Source organism: Micromys minutus (assembly GCF_963924665.1).
Source record: "Micromys minutus genome assembly, chromosome: 6".
NCBI classification, from domain to species: domain Eukaryota; kingdom Metazoa; phylum Chordata; class Mammalia; order Rodentia; family Muridae; genus Micromys; species Micromys minutus.
Genome location: NC_137975.1, coordinates 62,216,652 through 62,234,518, shown reverse-complemented (window position 1 = coordinate 62,234,518; position 17,867 = coordinate 62,216,652). Strand labels below are relative to the sequence as shown.

General features: G+C 44.0%; 1 protein-coding gene across 2 annotated transcripts in view; it reads left to right on the top strand.

The window, feature by feature from the left end:
* Positions 1-14,485: 14,485 nt before the first annotated feature.
* Positions 14,486-17,867, top strand: part of WDR37 (WD repeat domain 37) — a 60,326-nt gene continuing 56,944 nt past the window's right edge. The window contains exon 1 of one of the 2 annotated variants that reach the window (XM_080917867.1): positions 14,486-14,610. The gene's annotated coding sequence lies outside the window, so the exon portion shown is untranslated. Of the gene's footprint in view, positions 14,611-15,093; positions 15,219-17,867 lie in introns of those variants that run through there. The other variant, XM_080917866.1, reaches the window with a different exon arrangement.

Sequence of the window (17,867 nt, the reverse complement as noted above, 5' to 3'; positions counted from 1 at the left end):
TATTAGGCACCTTTCCCTCGGGAGGTTTAAGGAGGGATACATTGTTGAAACACTGCTAACTACTATTAAGTCATCAATAATGGTAATAATAATACTTTATTCTAAATATCCCTTTTAATGTTATTTTTCCTTTTATATGAGCTGAAATGGGAAGTGGGGGTTGATTGCCTAACTAACAGATATCCCCTCTTTGGTGCTCAGAATTCTTTGAACAAAGGACTATCAACCAACCAGCCAACCAACCAACTGTGGGTTTGAAGGGTCAAAGTTGGAACTCCTGTGGGCCAGGCAGAGCGCACCAGAAGCAGTCTTCCCTGGCACCTGCAGTGAGGAGCTACCTTCCCCCAGAGGAGCAGAGTGGGCTCCCCTGCCACCCCCAGACCAATAAGTACAACAACCAATCAGCTAACCCATCAGCTGGACTACCTTCATGCTAGTTCCAGTCAGTTTGAATACTTTGTGGGCATCATGAGGAAGCGACTCACACTGCTGAAGTGTTACTCTGTAGCATGGCTCCTATACCTATCATGTTATTATGTTTGAAATGGTTTACAGCAGATTTTTGGTTTTTGTCATCAGAAGCCTCAGCTTTTCCTATCGAGATGGGAGGAGGGTCACATTAGAGAAAAGGCTTAGCCACGAAGAACTGGGAACATTTTCTCAAATGACCAAACCAAAGGCCTGTGACTGGAGCTTTTGAAGACAGTATCTTATGCTATAGCCCATGGGCTAAGCTGAAAAGATTTAAGAAATCCGGATTAGCCTTGGCTTAATGGTGTTTCTCTATGGCAAAGACAGTAATTGAAATATCATGTAGCCTCAGGCTGGCTTTAAACTAGTAGCATAAGTTTCCACTAGGAAAGTATTTGAGATGTGATATAGCCTTAGGCTTCCCTTGTACTTCCAACCTTCCTGTCTGGGCTTCCTAAGTGTTGTGATTTCAGGCATGCACCACCATGTTTGGCTTGACATATTTTAACCTGCTATGTTTGTTTTTATTTGATTAAAATAATGCTAGAAAAAAGGGGTATGGTTGTAAAGATAGAAAGGAAGTAAAACTTAGTATCCCAAGAATAAGTACTTTAGCTGTGTTTTATCATTAAAGGTTAGAAGGAAGATAGACTCCCATACTTCAGGGAAACTCAGCAACATTTCATAACTACAAGCTGGATTACTGGCCAGTATTGAGTTTCCTAATACTTCATGGTTATAGTCTCCTGGGGATTCCTTGGCTTTAGTCCCAATTGTTACATGCTCTCTATTTTAATTGAACTTTCTAGAGGACTTATTTGAAGAGTCCTCCACTCATTTTGAATTTGTCTTTGTTATATATTTTTTTGGTTTAGATTAGTATTTCAGCTTTTGTGTCAGAATCCCATTCTGGCCCAATCAACAGTATTAAGAATGTGAGTCTAAGGTTCAAAGGATAAGCAGAGATGAACAATATAGGAGCTTAGAAATATAATCCTTACCTTTTTTCCTAGTTACATATGATTACAGTGTACAGGCATTGAACCTTAGGCATTATTTCAGGAGTTTTCTTCAACTATTGCCTATTACATTATGGTTAGTTTTGTAAGCAGTTTTATGTTTTTTATGTATTTATGGGTGATGAAGCAAGTGGCAGAATAATCCAACCAATAGACTGAGTTTTAAAAATTTTAAAAAAGAAATACGCATTTATGGAAATTCATTTTTTTTATTCTTCATGTCTTAGATAATTACCCACAGAGGCCATGTGTTGAAGGTTTGGTCTCCAGTGCAGCAATAGAGCAGGAGTCAGAGGTTGACCCGGGGTCTTGTTATCATAAGCATTATGATCTTATCAATGGGTTTATCCCATTGCACTGGCAACTGACAGAATTTTTAGGAGCTAATGTCAAGTTTTAGGCCAGGGCCTAGTTGGAGAAACTTACTGGGCACACATTCTTGAAGATTATAATTTGTTTCTGCCTATGCCCTTCTGGCTTCATCCTGCCCTCTAATACCTTCCTATTCCAACAGGCTCAAGGTCAGCACAGTCTCCTGACCATGGACTGACACTCCTTTCCTTACTCAAGTGTGTGGTCACAGCAATGGAAAGCTCATGAACACACTCAGTTTGAAAACTAGTCAGTGACTATCACCATAAAATCCTAGGTACTCCTTTGTGAGCTTCTTAAGTTCTGTGGGTGGTTTCTTGGGTATTCCGAGCTTTTTGGGCTAGTATCTGCTTATAAGTGAGCACATACCATGAGTGCTCTTTTGTGACTGGGTTACCTCATTCAGGATGATATCTTCAAGTTCCATCCATTTGCCTAGGAATTTCATGAACTTGTTTTTAATAGCTGAGTAGTACTCCATTGTGTAAATGTACCACAATTTCTGTATCCATTACTCTGTTGAAGGACATCTGGGTTCTTTCCAGCTCTGGCTATTATACATAAGGCTGCTATGAACATGGTTGAGCATATGTCCTTGTTAGATGTTGGAGCTACTTTTGGGTATATGCCCAGGAGTTGTATAGCTGGGTCCTCAGGTGTACTATGTCCAATTTTCTGAGGAACTGCCAGACTGATTTCCAGAGTGGTTGTACCAGTTTACAACCCTACCAACAGTGGAGGAGTGTTCCCCTTTCTCTACATCCTCACCAGCATCTGCTGTCACCTGAATTTTTGATTTTAGCCATTCTGATTGGTGTGAGGTGGAATCTCAGGGTTGTTTTAATTTGCATTTCCCTGATGACTAGGGATGTTGAGCATTTCTTTAGGTGCTTCTCAGCCATCAATATCCCTCAGTTGAGAAGTCTTTGTTTAGCTCTGTACCCCATTTTTAATAGGGTTGTTTGATTCTCTGGAGTCTAACTTCTTGAGTTCTTTGTATATTTGGATACTAACGCTAAAGAAGGAAGGCCAGAATGTGGATGCCTCAGTCCTTAGTAGGGAGAACAAAACACTTGTGGGAGGAAATACAAGGTCAAAGAGAAGAGCAGGGATTGAAGAAAAGATCTACAGAGACTGCCTCACCTGGAGAACCATCCTATATGCAACCACCAAACCCAAGCACTATTGCTGATACCAAGAAGTATGGATGTCTCCTCAGAGGCTCTGCCCGTCATATACAGATAAGGATGCTTGCAGCTAAAGATCAGAGTGAACATGGGGACCCCAATGAGAGAGCTAGAGAAAGGACTAAAGGAGCTGAAATGGTTTGCAACCTCATATGATTAGGAGAAGGAGCACTTTCATGGAAGCAAGTTGAGGGAGAGCAGGGAGGGGAGTGGGTGGGGGTGAAGGGTATAACATTTGAAATGTAAATACAGAGAATATCCAATAAAATTAAAATTTCTAGGTACTGTAGAGGTGTCATTGAATCCATTGTTAGACTGAGTCTGGGGCCTCATGCATGCAAGGTGAGCAGTACAGCACTGGACTCCATAACCACACTTTTCTTTTCACTTTAGAACTTTTTAGCTTCTCACATAGTTGCCCAGGCTTGCCTTCAACCCGATCTCCAGCCCAGACAGTCATTGGACTTGTGGTCCTCCCATCTCAGGTTCCTATGTCAGTGTGGTCCAGTGGTAAGCCACAAGCTCATCAATTCTTCCATTACCTTATGAATTCACTTATATGCTTTGAATATTTGGAATACTTTAGGAAAGGGGACAATGAAATGTGTGAGTATATTCTTGAAATATTTAAAATACAGCATTTGAAGGTTGGGGAGATGGCTTAGGTGTTGAAGTGCAAGAATGAGGACTTGAGTTTTATTCTAGAACTCATATTTAAAAAGATGGGCATGTACTGGATCTGGTGATGCACTCCTTAATCCCAACGGAGACAAATGGACTTTTGAGTTATGAGTGAGTTCTACCAGCCAAGGCTCCATAGTGAAACCCAGTCTAAAAACCAGTCAACAAGAACAATTGGGAATGTGGGGTTGCTCTGGTATACCCCAAGAGTTCTCAAGGGGTACATAAATCCCTGGGGTTCTCTGGCCACCTAGCCTAGCTTACCTGATGATCTCTCAGATCAGTGAGAAACCTTCTCTCTAGTGAAAGGTGGACAGAGCCTAAGGAATGCCATCGAGGTTGGCCTGTGGCCTAATGTGTGATAGACTTATAACAATGGAATTACTGTGGTATTAGCAAGTTCTGAAAGGTGAGCAGGTGGCCTATTGTAGGTCTGCCACTGAGGGTGTACCTGGGCTGTAGCTTACCCTGGCCCTCTCCTCACTGCCACATGTTTTTGCCACAAGCTCAGGAGCCTACAAAACCAAGGACAGAAACCTTGGAAACCATGAGCCAAAACAAATTCTTCCATGTTATAGTTATTTCTGTCAGGTATTTGGTGACAGAGACATAAAAGCTAGTAGGTAGAGGAAGTAGGATCTTTGGTATTGCTTTGCAGGAGGAATTTGTAAGGGGTTGGAGTAATCTAGAGAAGGCTTAGAATATTATGTTATTCTGTATAAACTCTGTAGACCAGAATGCAGTAGAAATGCAGACAGGAGACATTGCTCTGGAGGCCTCTAGTGGTTACAGAAATTTCAAATACTCTATTGGGTATCACCCCAGAGGCCACTCATGTTATGTTCTAGCTAAGAATTTGCCTACTTTTTGCCCACATCCTGAGACTTTCAGAGGTGGGAATTTTAAAGGTAACGAACTAATTAATTCAGCAGAGAAAATTCAAGACAGTTTAGTATTCATACTTTGGGGTAAACAATACTGGAGGATTTTAAGTCAAATTTACAGTGGGAACTGGAAGCCAAAGCAGAAGAGGAAGATTTAAGAAGCAGGAAGTCTGGCCAGAAGAGCAGCAAATTCAGGGCTTTGGAAGAGTAGGGTATGGTTGTTAAGATTTGTTTGTAGGAAAACAGACTGAACCTTAGATCTTTATGTTAAGCAAAATAAGCCAAACTCAGAAAGACAAAATACTATGTGGAATGTATAAACCTATGTACACATTGACACACATTATTGAAGGGCATACAGTAGAAGAGGAACTATGATAGGGAAAAGGAAGTGTACACAGAGGCTGTGGCAGCAATAGGTGAATAATGGAACATATGTAGTGAGAGGAAGACCAGTGAGGAGATGGGAGGACTACAGAGGGTAAGGATAAGGTATAGTGATACACACACACACACACACACACACACACAAACGGATCAGCATGCAGGCAACAGTTAGGGTAAACCCTTGCACCAGTTGTTGGAGGACCCACATGAAGTCCAAGTTGCACATAAGGTACCTATGTGGGGGCTGGGGGTTAGGTCCAGCCCTTGTATGCTCCTTGGTTGGTGGTTCAGGGAGGTCCCAAGAGTCCAGGTTAGTTACCTTTGTTAGTCTTCTTATGGAGTTCATATCCCCTCTGGATTCCTCAATCCAATGCTTCGACAAGCTTTCCAGGAAGCTACACATTTTAATGCTTTCCAGGCTGATTTTTCAGTCTTGCTTTGGTCCAGTGCAAATGCATGATTCTGAATGTATGACAGAAGTCTTCTCTGCATGCATAGGCTTCTTTATGCAACTCAGAGTCATACAACTACCTCTCTACATGGCTAGTATACAGAGATGAAGCTTGGGAATTAAATCCTGGACTCCTATTCATCCTTGTTATCAGCAATATTTTTTTGCCTTTGGATGTTGGAAGATGTAAGTTGTTCTTATATAGACTCATAGCTAAGTTTATTTTGGGTTTCAGAAGAAACTGGAATTTAAGTATGTGAGATGGCTGTCAAGATAGCTCAGTTGTTAACAGTAAGAACTGGGGCTGAAGAGATGGCTCAGCAGTTAAGAGCACCGACTGTTCTTTTAGAGGTTCTGAGTTCAATTCCCAGCAACCACATGGTGGCTCAAAACCATCTGTAATGGGATCAGATGCCCTCTTCTGGTGTCTCTGAAGACAGAGACAGAGTACTTATATACATAAAATAAATAAATAAATCTTAATTTAAAAAAAACAGTAAGAACTGCTCTTGTAGTGGACTTAAGTTTGATTCTTAGAACTATGTCCAGATGCTTATGGTGGCCTATAACTCTAGGAGATCCACACTATCTTCTGGACTCCTTAGACAACTGTATCCATGTGTACACACACACACACACACACACACACACACACTAAACGACAGTTTGGGCCCTCTTGGGACTAGACACACTTAGGATTATGAGGTGGATTTTTGGAGGCCAAGGGCAGAATGATATGGTTAGAGTACAAAATGATCTCTACAGGGTCACATTTTGGGTGCATGTTCCTTAGATGGGGGGGGGGTGCTACTTTGGAAGAGTCAGGAAACTCTATAGGTGGGGTCTAAAATAAGCCTTTAAGAGTTTATTATTCCTGCCTCCTTTGCTTCTAGAATGGCATTAGGTGAAGAATTTCTTCTGCCAAATGTTTCTACCATCATGATATCCTGCATAAGTGACTATGAACTAATTCCCCTGAAACCATGTACCAGAAGAAATCTGTTCCTTTTTTATCAGGCATCTTGATCATAGCAATAGAAAACTAGCACAACATCATAATACGTAATATTTGCACTTCAACAGTACTTTGTGAAGATTCTGTAACTTTCGTGCTGCCATGAGATCCAGGGGTGTGATATCTTTTTTTTTTTTTTTTTTTTTTTTTTTTTTTTTTTTTTATAGTAAGGAATAGAGTTTATTCAGGTCATGGGAGAGTTAAGAGGGTGGTAGAGGCAGAGAGAGAGAAGTAGAGGAGTAAAGGAGTAGAGGCCGGCCATGAGCACGTGGGACGGGGGGGGGGGGGGGGGGGGTTGGGGGGAGGGAAAAGGGAGAGCAAGGCTGCAAGAGCACAAGGGCAAGAGAGGCCAAGAGAGAGAGGAGGGGTCAAGCAGCTCCTTTTATAGTGTCATGTCACTGGGGCGGAGCATACCTGGCCACTGCTGGGTAATTGAGGGGTGGGGTATACCTGGCTGTTGCTAAGTAACTGAGGGGTGGGGTTTACAGAATCCCAACATTCCCCCATTTTTGTTTAATTAAAAAAGAAAAATTAGAGGCGATGGTGGACCAGGAATAGGGTCGTTGTGATCTCTTAACTGCTTCATGCTTGTTTGGGGCGATGTTTTTAGAGAGTCCAGAAAAGTGGGGGTAGGGATGTTTGTCTAGTCTTAAGAGTTGTCTGTTTCCTTGTTGTCCAGGGTCTGTGGAACCATCTGAGGATAGGCCAGAAGTAACAGGTTCAGTGGAAGCGTCTGTGTCTGAGAGAGAAGGCTGAAGCATCTGTAGGTTGCTTCTCTGGAGCTGTTCTAGATGTAATGAACACCTGGACTTGACAAGATGCTAGAACACATATGTGTATACATTATAGAGATTAAGTACATTTGGTTTGAAAGAAAGATTTTTCAGGAGCAGTCCTAATGCTGCCATTCCTCCCCCTTTCTTATTATAAGAAGGAGATAAAAGGGAGGGGGAGGCCGATGGTGAAAGGGGAATAGGGGCGTCGAGTCTCATTGGCTACTTCCTGCTGTCTTGGGGCGTCGTAAGGGGGTGCAGTTGGTTTTCACCATCGGGATCCACCTGGCAGATGTTCACATCAGGTGCCTCTACGGACAGTGCCTGGTAATCCTGTAACAGGAACTAATCAATAGTTTGATTAGAAATTTTTTTGACTGTCCTTGAAGTAGAAAGAAGATTGATAAGGTTCGGAGCAAATTACTATAATGTGTCCCGGATATTTTAAAACAACTTGCCATGCCATGAAGAAAGAAGAGGGATAGGGGAAAGGTGTGGAGTCATGGCAAAGTCAGAGTCAGGGCAGCTAAATGTTGATAGTACTTACAGGGGGGACTCTGGCTGGTTTTTTACAGTAGAGCTTACCAACAACTTCTGTCTCCCACCTGGGATCTCATGGATCTTGTATGTGGTAAAAGAGCTGCAGGCGTCTCAAGAATCACCTTAAAAGGGTCCTGGTAGGGTCTAGTAATTGGATGACAACAGAAGAGTGTTTATAACAGACTCAGGGCTCTACCTGAGAAGCTGGTAAAGGAAACATGTTTGTGTTAGTAGGTTGACTGGATAGAAGAAGCAGAGGGGTTGCTAGCGAGCTTGGGTTCAGGCAAATGGGGGGGGGGAGCAAAGGAAATAGAGGCTCCCAACTTAGCTAGAAGATCTCTTTTCTAATAAAGGGACAGGACATGTTGGCACTAAACTACCAAAAGGAATGACTGAGAGGCACACCCCTAAAAATGTAAGTGAGTGCTGGAAGCTGGTGAGGAAGGTAAGGTGTCTTCTTACCCGACAATAGGAAAATGAGAGGGAGAAGTAGGTCCCCAAAACTCCGTCAGAACCGAGTAAGTGGCCCCAGTGTCCAAGGGGAAGGAGATGGGCTGCTCACATACCATGAGAGCTACCCGTGGCTCCCTGTTCATGATGGCAGTGGTCAGGTCAAGGGAGCCTGGGCCTCTTCAGTTGTCCATAGCCAAGCCTAGAAGGCTGGAGGGCTATTTGGGCGTGATGTCCCTCTGTCTTGCGTGACACAGGGCAATCAACAGCCCAATGTTCCTCTGGATCATACTTAGGACACAGCCTCTTGGCTTGTGAGGGCTGGAGCAAGCTTTCACCCAATGACCTATTGACCACATCTGTAGAAGGGGCCTGGTGGTGTAGCAGTGGCTGGGGCTGGTCGGGAAGCCTTTGCCAGCATATGGTATTTGTGAGCCTTTTTACCTTTTCCATGGTACACTTTAAAGGCCAGCACCAAGACTTCTGCCTGTGGAGTTAGGGTTCCCCTCTCAAGCTTTTAAGCTAGTCTCTTATGTCGGGGTAGCTCTGGGGAAAGAAATAGGTCATTAGAAGTTGTTTACCTTCCGGGTTTTCAGGGTCTAAGTTAGTGTCTATCTGTTTTATGGATCTCGTCTGCATGCATTTTTTCTGCTCCCAAACTCGCTGGCTTTCCTCAGGAAGTAAATTATTAGTGAGTCTCATAGTAAAGCATGGAACATCAGACTATAAGATTGCGGCACAGGAGAGGACAGAAAGGGAGGAAAGGGGCACCGGCAGTGGTGCTTGAGGCCGGGTGGCGTGTCCATGTCCACATGTGAGTCTGGCTGTGGAGGGGAGTTTTGAAAAGCTGAGAGTGACATGAGTAGAAGCTGAGGTAGAGGTTTGGATTTTGCGGCGATGGCTCGTTGGCTGGATCGAGAGCTGTGGTGTCATCTGCCTTATTGCCTCATTGCTAAAAGGCGCTGGATGGGGTTACAAGAACACAGAGAAGGATTAGAGCGGAGATAGAAAAATGCCTGTACACAGGGAACCTCTTTCCATTTACCAGATCTTTGGCAGTATGAGTGAAGGTCTCATAAAATTAATGAGTCTAGGGTGCCATTTTGAGTCATTATCTAGTGGATACTGAGTCCAAACATTGTTGTAGAGGTGTACCAATTTAGATGTCTTTAGCTGAGGTGTCAGTGTTAGAGATTTGGAATTTTCCAGGAGACATCCCAGTGGGGAGCCTGGTGACCCGTTTTGAGACATTGAGTTGTCCATTGGGAAGGTACAGGGAGGGGGCTACGGAGCCATCCAATCCAGCGTCCCAGTGGATGAAACTCGGTAGAAAAGTTTCGCCTATGCGCAGGGGTCTCGAGTCGTCACTCGGACTCCTGGTGGCTTCGCCAGATCCCGGATCTGGCAGAGAGTGCCCTCGCCAGGCCTGGACTTCGGCTGAGTGAACCGGCTGCTAAGAGCCCTGGGGGAAGGGATAAAGAGTGAAGGGCAATCCCGACGGGACCTTCTCAATGGTCAATGTCTGTCTCAAAACTGTGGCTATAGAGAAGTAACCCTCTTTGCCCGCAAAGGCTGGCCAGGCCTTTTTGGGAAATCGGGGATTCTCTCCGCCAACTGGAGTGACAATCCCTACCAATTTGCCGATGTTTGTGCGGGAATCTTAGCCATGATCTGGTATCAGGAAAAGTGAAACCATGTGGTGTGTGGCTGATCTATCTCAGTGGCCCACGTGGCGGGAGCTATTGGCACACGTGGCGGAGCAGTGGCCAGCAAGTGTCTAGAGCTTCAGTAATGGCGACAACTCACGTGCTGAAAGTCCGTGAGTCGGGCAGCTGTGGCACATGGCGGCGGCAGCGGTAGCAGCGGTGGCGGCGGCAGGGAGACGGTCACTGCAGCAGTGAGCGGAACGAGAAACAGAACGGGAACTGGAGGCAGTGGCGTCGGTTAAGAGGAATAGGCAACCGCAGCGCCAGCCATGCAGCCAAGGCTATGCGGAGCCCGATGGGGTGGGCCGGGGTGGTCGGCAAGGACTGGTCACGAGAAAATCTAGGTCCCTGCGCAGGTTTGGCTTAACTATCTCAGTAAAGCAAGAAAAATTTTAGATGTACATTTGAAACCCACATTTGAAATCTAGAGGAATCCCACCTTTTAGAATAGGTAGTAAGCTTTAGGCAGATGTACTTATCTGGGTGGAGTCTTATTTGGTCTATTGGAGGTAGATCTGATTGTAGCTTATAAGAGATAACAACATGAGTTAACAACATAAACATTTTTAAGATGAGCCTTTATGGAGCAGAAGGAGCAAGAATTATATGTAGTAGAAAAGGAAGTTTAACAATAGGAAACATGAAGCATTAATGGAACCAGAGCTTCCATAAGAAAGTAACCATATAGCTGAGCTACTTGTTAGAAAATAGAAATGTTTTTTTTTTTTTTTTTTTTTTTAGTTAAACTGCAGTTACCTTAGCTGTCAATGCAGTCAGAAATCTGGCTTAGAATAAATAAAACTTTTAATCTAGCAGGCAGAATACGATTGAAAGTAATAAAGGGAAACAAAACATGCACGAGACAGGCACTATTGCACACAGGTGAGAAAGTGCAGTTGGGGCACTGGAGGCACTCACATACAGGGAGGGGGTTTGGTATGGTGGCAGCAGGGCAAGGCTAGGTGTTCCGGCCAGGGGGCGGGCCACCCCGCCCCTCGGTGGGCGGGGAGTACCTGTGCAGCCGCCATGGCAGGGGACCACGTGTGTGATCTGCTAGGCAGGCGGCTGCTTAGGATCCCTGCAGAAACCCAATCGCCACCCTTCTGCTCACTGCCCCTAGGGAGCGGCGGAAGCCTGGGGCACTAGGCCCACAGCACATCAGCCTGCTCTGAAGCTCCTGCGGGAGCTGTGTCCCTGGCTGCTGCCCCTTTCAGGAAGCCCACCTACTGGCAGGCTCTACTAGCTCCGGATTCCTGCCGCAGGCCCAAGCAACCAAGGCTGAACCTTCCGCAGGACCAGATGCCTGCCCACTGGGTCCCAGCGGACAAAGAGTCTGGGACAGAAACCAAGACAGAAAACACACGTGGGATGGGAACAGCTAGGTCTAGCAAACAGTTTCAAGCAGAGGCTAGGGGCAGGGACAGACCTTCACACAGAACAGATAGCTAGGAAGGGAGTGCAGTTTATTGGTTTCTGATCACTGTAAATTAAGCTAAAGCATCCCAGGAAATAGGAACAAAGGCGGCGAAAACAATCCCATGGCTGAGGGTAGGTATAGCTGCCATTGGGGTGCAAAACTCGGAGGCTGTGCTCCACGGAGGTGGCCCATGGGTGAGAGTCAGCAATGGGGTTAAAGGGGAGGCGGTGCTCCAGAATGAGATCCAGGCCTGGCCTGGGTCTAGTAAAAAGAGGAGGGGGGTCCCAAGGGAAAAAGTCCTAGAATGACGGTCAGTAAAAGCATCTGTCCTCAGGGGTAGTTCAAGAACACTTCCCTGGGACCTCGTGGATGCTTACTCTGACTGATGTGGGGAGGGAGCTTACCGGGTCTTGGGCTAGTGAGCGTCGGGATGCGAACCTGCATTTTCTTGAGGTGCTGGCACCAATCCAAGGTTGTTAAAAGTCACAGAATGAAAGGAAAGAGAGATCTGGTCGTGAGGAAATCTAACATCCTCACACGGGGCACCAATGTAAGGAAAAGATGACGGGGCACCAATGAAAGGAAAAGTCACAGGGCACCAATGTTGTGAAAGGATAACGATCCGAGTCATGGCACCAATGTTAGGGGAAGGATGAAGAGTGGGGGGCATATGGCCCATGGAGGTGCGGCGAGGCCTGAGGGCAAGGGAGATGCCTCTGAGGGGTCCATGTTAGGAATCCCTTCCCTGAGGGACCAGCCACACAACAGTATAGTACGGAATAGAGTTTATTCAGGTCATGGGAGAGTTAAGAGGGTGGTAGAGGCAGAGAGAGAGAAGTAGAGGAGTAAAGGAGTAGAGGCCGGCCATGAGCACGTGGGAGGGAAAAGGGAGAGCAAGGCTGCAAGAGCACAAGGGCAAGAGAGGCCAAGAGCAGGGGTATGATATCTTTACAATGATGTCTTTGCATATAATCTTGAGATGGTGAAATTTAGGATTTAGAATGCACAAGTACACTATGCATGACTAATGCTCCTTTAAGTAACTCAGATTTATACAGCTCTTTCTAAATGCCTAATATTATGCAAAGAGTTTCACTCCTGCCTCTTACTCTGTGACTTTAGGCTGTTTTTTTTTTTTTTTTTTTTTCTCTCCTCTGTCTGTCTGTCCTGGAACTCACTATATAGGTCAGGCTGGTCTTGAACCCAGAGATCCTCTCATCTCTGCCTCCCAAGAGCTGGGATTAAAGGTATGAATCACCACTGCCATGCTGATTACCTTCTTTAAACTTTTAAAATTTTATGTGTATGAATATTTTGCATACATGCACACCATACGTGTATCTCATACCTGAGGAGATCAGAAGAAGGGGTTGGGGCCCATAAAACTGCAGTTACAGATGTTGAGGCCTGTTCCTCTAAACACAACTGTAGCCATTTTGTAGTCAGTCTCTACTTTGCTCACAAGGTGAAAGTAAGTTCAGGTTCTCAGACTCCACTTCCCAGAAGTAATTATCCATAGCTGACACTGAAGAATGCTACTAATAAGCCAAAAAGTTATGATTATAATACTTATGCACTGTTATCTCAATGTTCTGAAATTTCCGTTTGCCACCACCCCTCTTACCTCACTAAGGACCAATCAGCTTAAAGTTTAGCAGATACTACTTTTGTGTAGTTAGGCAAAATTTTGTCCTGCTCCCCTCCTTGCCTTTTAAATCTTTGAGCCTGGTTTTTCCTATAAAAAGCCTGCCCCAAGAATAACTGGTACCACAAAATTAGGTTCCCTTTTGTGGTCCTGATTGATCAGTTTTGGGGTGTGTGTTCTATAAATCATTCTTGCTTACCAGAGAGATCTGTGTTCATATGATTTGTGATGCAATTTCTGAACCCCAACAACAGTTGTGACCTATTATGTGGGTGCTGGGAACTGAACCTGGGTCTTCTGCATGAGTACTCAGTGCTCTTAACAGACAGCTACCTCTTAGGGTTTCATTGCTGTGAAGAGATGCCATGGCCACAGCAATTATAATAAAGGCTATTTAACTGGAGCTGGTAACAGTTCAGAGGTTCAGTCCATTGTTGTCTTGGTGAGAAGCATGGCAGCATGCAGGCAGACATGATACTGCAGAAGGAGCTGAGAGTTCTGCACCTTGGTCTGAGGCAGAAGACTGAGACTCACTTGCTAGGGTTGAATTTCTGAGACCTCAGTCTGCTCCCAGGCACATACTTCCACCACCTACTCCAGCAAGGCAACATCTCCTTATAATGCCATTTCTCATGGGCCCATGGGGAACTCTAAGCATGTCAAAGATAAAATGTATGTCCATTAAAAAGTATCTTAAGTGCCATCCAAATGTGGCTGTTTCGTTGCAAAACTAGTGGAATATTACTTGGATATAAAATTTTGGTTTACAGTGCTTTCTACCGTTAACTGCTTATGCCTTCATTTTTACTAGTTAAAATTTTCTTAAATAAATATCACAGCCTCCAAGTTTGAAAGTAATTTCTCTGAGAAGCCAAATCTTTTTCCTCAGTTCATATTTATAGAATTGTTACTAGTGATACGCTTTGAATGTTATACTTAACACACAAATAACCCCACATTTTCTTGTACAAAATGCTTTGGTTATTCGAGTCTCCAAATGGGTTATGTTTGTTTCTTCTCTGGCAAACATATTGCTTCTTGAATCTGAACCTTTAGCTTTATCTTATAGGAGGAATGTTGACCTATATAGAAGGAAAATACTTTAATGCTTTTACTTTAGGTGAATCTTAAACACCCAGTTAAAGCTGCTCGTAAAGACAAGGCTGTTTATATAACAGTTCCAGACTGTTATGTAGGTCTTCCCAACCTAGATTAAAGGGGAAAAAAAAAAGCAGCTCAAGTCCCACCTTTTGCAGAGAACAGCTGATTCTGTTTTCCCTTCTTAGCCAATGGTGATCAGATATTTCAGAAGGAAACTGGGTGAGTCATCTTCTGCAGATAAGCTGAAATATTAATAGTTCTATCTCCACCAGGCTCTCCTGCAGCCAGCTAGCAAGACTCCCACTGAGCCCTGCCTGGGAAGCCATTCCTACTAAGTCAGCCTGTAAAGCAGTTGGATTTGAGAGATTCTGAAACTACGTTAAATAGCACACTTGACTTTGCATTTTAATAGATTATTTTCCTTTTCAGTTCTTGGGCTTGTGCGAGTTTTTAGGACAGATGGACTTAAAACCTGCCTGACCGTGGACCCCTCACCGAAACCCCTGCAGTGGTAAGTACCCACCGTCCCGGAGGCTGCGTGTGCTTTTCTCATATTACCGACGCCACGGAGTCTCGGGGAGCAATTGGTGCAAGAATCGCGTGTACCGTTAGTGTGTGGTGCAGAATTTGGGGTCCAGTAGTGCCTGTGACTGGCATCTTGGGGAAGCTCCTAACAGGGAAAACGCTGAGCCTACTTGCGCCGCCAGGGGACGCCATACTCGTTCTGCAGACAGTCGCTGGGTTTTGGCTCAGCGCACAGCTAGGTCACAGTCGAGGTCTCCAGGAATCGGCGTCAAGGCCGAAAGCCAAAACAGGAGACTATCCGCGCAAAACAAGCCTGTAGGACTGCACGAAGACTAGGAGAGAACTTCCGCAGCCGTTGGGCGTGGGGCGGAGCTTCCGGTCTGTGTTTTTAAGGAACATATCTGGGGGCGGGACTTCCGCAGTTACCGGAAGTGCGGGCGCGCCAGTTCGGGTCGCCGGGTCGTGTCAGTGCAGGAGTCGACCGGTTTTCTTTGCAGCTCTGGGTCTGTCCTGGGAGCCTCTTCAGCGGGCATCTACGAATTGAGTGCGACCTAAGCTGGTTCCAGGCGGACGAGAGTGCTGCTGCTGTGACAGGTGACGCCATCTTCTCAGCTGTCTGGCTTGGCGTCCTTCTCGGGTGCTTGGGGGTGGGGGGGGGTGGGGGGGATGTAAGGTGTCGGGGTTGCGGTGGGGATGAGGCTTCGAGGTGGGCGAAGGTTACAGCTCTAACCCAGCACGCTCTCTCTGGCTCCCTGTGTACTAAAGTGGCGTCTGCCCGGCTGTCTGTGTCCTGGGGGGAAGCTCAGGATTTTCGAAGATGGTGGCCTTCGATCCCGCAAAGACGGGGTATGGCCTCTGGGAAAGAGGAAGGGTAGGGGGCGGAGAGTGAAGGGGGAAAGCAGATGCTGAAGTGGTAAAATCCCGCCACGTCTTTGTTTCTTTTTCTGAAGACTTCTCTTTTTCTTCCCCGAACACGTCCATCTCCGAAGTTTTAAGGCATCTTAATGGACCAGTTTTACCAAAAAAGTTGCATAAATATGCCATTCCAATTGACGAACAGACACAACCGAACGATTGATCAGGTTCTTAGAGGTTTTATCATCTAACTTGAACTCTTCGACGTTTCTTGTGCTTGAAGACTATGACCGTTAGCTCTACACCACTCTTTTGCACGGATGATGTAGATTGTTAGTCAATCTCTCTGAGGTTCAGATGGGTTTTCTTTACATTGATTATTTTGGCATACAAAATATGCCATCAAAGCATACCTGAAACCTTTTTACCTCTAAGCAGTACAGCTGGTTATTCCTTTTTCTAAGAAATCTAATGTGCTACCTTCCTTGCTGTCTTGGTTACTTTGCTGATCAAATTCAAGTGTTTGTGAGTTCTCTTTGACGTCTAGTTCCCATACTTGAGCATAGTATATATAAATATGACCTAACCAAAGTAAATAGAGGCCTTTTATTATAGTTGCCCATAAGCAATAACAGGGCAGTGGCCAGTGGCCACATGTAATAACAGTGTGACCTTGATGTTTATGATAGCTACATTTTTGCAGTTGGAAGGTTGTGTATATCAAGGCTTCTTGCAGATATTTCTAGACCCAAGACTTAAGTATGTTTCCTTCGGTTATCTTACTCTGTTTTGATACTTCTTTTTATATAGGTATGTTGGTCTGTTAACTTACTTTGCCCGTAATATGAGCTATAATCCTTGGGGTTGGGTATCTCGCCCCAACCCCCAGCAGTGATACTAGATCCTAAGAGTCCTGTCCTGATTTCTCTAAGGAAAGATATGCTCTCTAGATTTGAGTTTCTTTCTTTCTTTTTTTTTTTTTGGTCATTAAGATAAACATTTTTGGTGGTAGCTTATTTAATTAATGATGCCTGTCAGCTCAGTAGCATCCTTAGACTCGCTTGATAAATGTGCATCGCGTGCCTTCATCTAGTGACAGCACATTGTATGTAACTTCATTCTGGTGATAGATTTCCAAGGTTGCTCATAGAGACCATTCTCTCCCCTGTTACTGATTAGATATTGCATCTGGTGTTTCAGCTCTCTAGAAGTTAATTTTAAAAGTATTATTACAATAAGCACTTAAAATATTAATAACATTACCACCTTTATTGAACTTCTGGATGTTCAGTGGCATTTTTATAGCTTATACTACCATCTGCAAATTATATAACCATTCTTTTTATAAATAACATTTTTGAAATAAACTGGGTATTTATTTTGAAATAAATCAGGTTTTTTCTTTTTTTTTTTTTTTTAAAAAAAGATTTATTTATTTATGTTATGTATGTGAGTACACTGTAGGTCTTCAGACACACCAAAAGAGGGCATTAGATCCCATTACAGATGATTTGAGCCATCATGTGGTTGCTAGGAATTGAACTCAGGACCTCTGGAAGAACAGTCAGTGCTATTAACCACTGAGACATCTCCCCAGCCCCAGTTTCTTTTCTTTTTCTTTTTTTCCTTCTTTTTTTTGTTGTTGTTGAAAGAAAATTAAAATTCTTCCTTCAAGGTATGAAGTGGAGAGTAATGTTTTATATTATTTCAAGTAAAAGCATAAATTAAGAGTTTGTTGTATTGCTTGTAAGAACTACTTTCTTTTTGGTTGTATGTACTTAATAAAAATCTGATCCTGTAGGTAGTAACACCTTACTATTGAACATACATACTAAAAAGAGCCTTTTGAAAAGAGAGAAAACTAAGTGTTCATTAATGCTGTTTAATGTTATACCATTTGCCAAGGGAGTGAATTCGGCATACTAACTGTGTGTAGAGATTTTATTCATTTGTTAGATATGTTACACTAAAGCTGGACATGTGTTGTTCTGCCTGCTCCAAAGAGCAGAGAAGAGGATATGCCCATGGTGGCATGTAATAAGGACAAATGAGTTTGATAGGCCGATCAGTTAAGATCGCAGGAGGAAACTATATTGTAACTTTACGTTTAATGTACTGATCTGTCTTATTGAGTTGGGTGAATTGATGTGTTTTGAAAGAAAGTGATTACCTTTTGGAGCTTCAGACTTCTTTTTAAAAAGGTGAAGTAGTGCATAGTATAAGTAACTTTATAAAATAATATTTTTGGTGTAGTGCTGGTGATGAAACCCAAGGTCTCAGTCATGCTTAGCCGTCAGTCTCCTTCCCATTGAGCTACATCCCACCCCAGACCTCTTTTTTCTTCTTCTTCTTTTTTTTTTTTCAACTTGAGATATTTTATTAAATAGT